We start from the raw sequence: 4,568 nt of genomic DNA on the forward strand, positions 1-4,568 counted from the left end.
GCTGGAGGCCCTGGCACATCTATTTTCTTTCAATCTCTCTCTGTATCTCTCTCTTTCTCTCTCTCTCTCTCTCACACACACACACATACAAATAAACCAACAATGGCTGAGCTGGAGATAAGGGGTGGCCCAGCCCCTCCCTAACTTTGTCCCCCCAGATGATGAGCTTCTGCTGATAACTCAGTTTCTCCACATGAAAAACAGGGTGCTCATCCTGTCCAGGTCTGCCAAATGGAGTACGCCATGCCATCTGAAACCTGCCCAGGCACATGTAGGGACACAGCAGGCACTCAGTAAAGTGCCCCTTCCGGCTCTTCTTGCTGCCTTGCTAGATTGGAGCACCGTGGCACATAGTAGGTGCTTAGTAAGTGCCTCTTCCTGCTATCTTGCCCCCATGGCAGATGAGGGTGCACGGGCACACAGCTGGCACTCAGTAAGTGCCTCTTCTCTTTTTGTGCCAGATGGGGAGAACAGATGGTATACAGCAGGTGCTCAGTAAATGCCTCTTCCTTATCTTCTTGCCTCCTGTGGTAGAGGGGTACATGGACACACAGTAGGTGTTGCTTAGTAACTGCATCTTTTCCTATATTCTTGGCTTCTAGCAAAGGGGGGGGGTACCTGGGTATACAGTAGGCACTCAGTAAGTGCTGTCTTTGCTGTCCTCAAGCTCCGTTGTCCCCCCTCCAGGGCCCCTCTCCCACTCCCACCCGTGGACCCCCAGGCCCTGTCTCTGGTTGGTACTTTTCCCTGTAGCATCTGTGTCATAAATATCGCTAGGGGAAGGAAAAAAGCGGGCCAGACTTGACGTCAGCCCAGGCGGCGCTAATTGGTCCTGGAGCCTCGTAGCTCTCACTGTCCTGGCCGTGCTGAGCGCTGGGGTGGAGGTGAGGCTGTTTTCACTGAGGCTCAAGCGGAGCCTTTGTCTCTGCAGCGGGCGCCTCGCCCCAGGCACTCTCTCCAGAGCAGAGTCCCCACTTATCACTTCCTGGGGGAAGAAGAGAAGCCAGGAATGTTAAATCACCTTGGAGCCAGCTGAAAAAAGAGGGGTCCTCCAGTGTAGCCTTCACCACAGCCCCCCCCCCCCCCCCCCCCCCCCCCGCCATGGGGCCATGCACTCTGATGCCCTGGTGTGCTGCTGAGTCTGGGGCAGGACTTCAGCAACTTGGCACCTGGTAATTTTCTTGCAAGAAACCCAGGAGGCAGCGACGGGGGCAGGTCAAGTCTGCTGGCTGAGAAGGCAGGCCTGTGGCTGCCGGGGCTAGAACATTCTGCAATGTGCTAGCCAAGAATTTCAGAAGGAAACACTGGAGCTTCCAGCCCGTAAGAGGCGGAAGAGGACTTCCTCTCCCGGCAGCCTCCGTGGTCTCTGGGGGGCCCCTCAGTGGAGACCTCTCCGGTAGCTTGGATGGGACAGGAAACGGGGTCTGTGCTCCAGGCAACACCAAATTTGGACACGCTCGAGCCAATAATTTCAAGCCCTATGGGACAGGACTCTGTGAGGACAGTGTGTCCTCCACACAGACTGGGTTGGGGACACAGCCTCAACTGCTTCGTGAGTTGATAAACTGAGGCACCAAGATCCCATGGCAGCTCCCTCCCACTTTGCAGAGAAAATGTCTAGGATAGGTGCAGATCCCAACTTCAACTGTATCTGCTGCCATCCACAGCATACCTGTGGGACTGGTGGTCCCATGCATGAGACAGAAAACAGGCTCACAGTTCCATGTACATCTCTAAAGGACATCTGTAAGTCACACTGTGATAATCTGTGACAGTATAGCTCACATTAACACACTACACAAGCAGGGCAAAGCCTGATGGCCTGGGTTTGATTCCCCAATACCCAGGTAAAGCCAGATGCATCAAATGCATCTGGAGTTCATTTATAGCGGCTAGAGGCCCTGGCGTGCCCATTCTCTCTCTGCTTGCAAATTAATAAATAAATATTAAAATAAAAAATCAGACACTCATGTTCGCTTTGACAGCTCATAAACTAAAATTGGAATGACACAGAAAAGTTTAGCATGGTCCCTGTGCAAGGATGACATGCAAATTCATAGTCTTCCATATTAAAGAAAAAAAAAGACACTAGCCAGGCATGGTGGCACACACCTTTAATTTCAGCACTCAGGAGGCAGAGGTAGGAGGATCACTGTGAGTTTAAGGCCATCCTGAGACTACATAGTGAAGTCCAGGTCAGCCTAGGCTAAAGTGAGACCCTCCCTTGAAGAAAAAAAAAAAAAAGATACTACATAAACAGCATAACGTGCATATGAAATGGTTCAAAGTTTTCTTAACTCCTGCCAGGGATGACATAATTACGTTACATTGACTGGTAGCACAAGCCCCTTTCCTGCCATCCAAAAGACGCCGATATATAGGCCTGGGTATGGTTCGATGATAGTAGGGTGCTTCCTTAGCCAGTAAGTTCCAGCTTCCAAACTGGAAAAAAAATACCCCCTATATTCATCCTGAAAAGATAGAGTTACCAACAGACTCAGTTATTCTCTCACTGGGCATTTACCCTAAAAGCCCCACGCCTTAGTACAGAGATATTTGCTCAACCATGTTTACCATGTTTATAGCTGCACAATTCATAACAGCTAAGAACTGGAATCAACCTAGGTGCCCATATGGGTGAATGGATAACCAAGATGTGATATATCTTCATGATGGAATTCTACTCAGCAGGAACTAAAAATGACACAGTGAAATTTGTAGAAACATGGTCAAACTGGGAAGAGATCATATGCAGCAAACTCACACACACAATCACAGAAAGACAATTGTTGCATGGTCTCACTCATCTACGGTTCTTAATCTGGGTCTTGACATACCTGATAGGCATCTCGGAGTCCTGGACAATAGGAAGGGTAGGGCTTGTGGGGGAGGGGAAGAGTGGGTGGGGAGAACACAGAACTGAACCCAATTTGAGCTGGTACTATAGAAATCTATATCCTGGAAGATAGACTAAAAGGTTGAACCCTAAACAGGACCTTGGGGGGAACATCTGAAAAGAAGGGCTCTGGAGAGGGTGGGGTGAAGCCTAACCTTAAATTTCTCTTGTTTCTTTTTCTCTTTGTTTTTCTTTTCCCTTGGCTCTGGCCTATAACTCCCAGTAGAATGTTGTGGTTAAGACCCACAACAAACTGTTGATCGGAGAGACCTACAAGATCCCCCCAAACAAGACAGACTTCTGTCAGAGCACTTGATGACCCACCCAAGGTTAATGGTAAGACCTTACTACTGAAGACACCATACACTGTCAGCATGAAACATAGAGAGACCTAGTTGGAATCCAGAAGAGAGCCAGTTCCCAGACAGTTAGCCCATCTAGTGCTGGAAGGTGCTGCACGAGCTACCAGGGGAAAGTGGCCAACATCGGTCTGAGCAACCCAAGGTCTAAGCTACTCAGAAGCAAACAACCTGACATGATGCTCACACAAGTGCAATAGTGGCACACAGCCTTGGTGGGTAACCAACTGCTTTTGGACTGTCTTAACAGATCCGCTCACTAGAAAGGAGCTCATATCTGGAACTGGGAAACAAGTCAGAATCATATCCAGAGAACAATTTTGCTTTCCAATATCAAGCTCCCACTAACGTTGGGCTACAAGAGGGATCACACCCATTCAATTTTCTCTAAATGTATAGTGTTTATCCCATTTAACCTGTGCTGACTTCACTCTCCATTGGAGAATCTGCTTCTCTATTTCAGACAGAAGCGGTACCTGAGGAGAGACACGACCCAGTGCACTTCAGCCCGGCCCCAGCTGAAACCACAGAGGAATTGGGGAAATGAGCAAGAGTGCTGCTTTCTCAGTGAACCTGGTAATCAGCACAAGGGTGAAGGAGATAGACACTGAGGACACTCAACCCCTACAAAACCAGAGATCCAGACGCTCCTAAGAGCCCATCACTGAAGAAGACTTAAAATGCTTCCAACATGGCTAAGGGCATTTCGCAGAAGAGGGGGCAGAAAGATTGTTTGAGCCACAAGTTGGGACATTATGCACAGTGACATTGCCTCTTCCCCATAACTGACTGCTGCCCCTACAATGCATGACCCACAATCCCCATGGGGATATCCTGCATCCTTAATGAGGAAAGCCCCTTTGGAAAAGGGGCAGGGATGAGGGAAAGGATGGTGCCAACATGTGTTGTTTACATTCTAAGTATGTCCATAACTAATAAAAAAAGAGAGAGAGGAAGCCAGGCATGGTGGCACATGCCTTTAATCCCAGCACTCAGGAGGCAGAGGTAGGAGGATTGCCGAGAGTTCAAGGCCACCCTGAGACTACATAGTGAATTCCAGGTCAGCCTGAGCTAGAGTGAGACCCTACCTTGAAAAACCAAAAAATAAAAAAAATTAAAAAGAGAGAGAGAGAGAGAGAGAGAGAGAGAGAGAAGAAACTGACATGACATAGTGACTGCCCTTGGTTCCAGTCAACAGGTGTTTTCTAGATAGTAAAGCCCACAGTTTGAAAAACCTTCCCTAAAATAGGAACTACTTGTATGGTGTGCACCCTGAACAACTAAACAGGGACTTGAACTTGGGGCTGACTGTC

The 4,568-nt window shown here is 48.7% G+C and overlaps 1 non-coding gene across 1 annotated transcript; it reads left to right on the forward strand.

Annotated features, from left to right (window-relative positions):
- Nucleotides 1–1,971: 1,971 nt before the first annotated feature.
- LOC123458328 lies at nt 1,972–2,074 on the forward strand. Its single transcript, XR_006635605.1, has one exon. It is a non-coding gene; the product is annotated as a U6 spliceosomal RNA (small nuclear RNA).
- The last annotated feature ends 2,494 nt before the right edge of the window (nt 2,075–4,568 follow it).

The sequence above is a fragment of the Jaculus jaculus genome, chromosome 1 (genome assembly GCF_020740685.1).
Source record: "Jaculus jaculus isolate mJacJac1 chromosome 1, mJacJac1.mat.Y.cur, whole genome shotgun sequence".
Lineage (NCBI taxonomy): Eukaryota > Metazoa > Chordata > Mammalia > Rodentia > Dipodidae > Jaculus > Jaculus jaculus.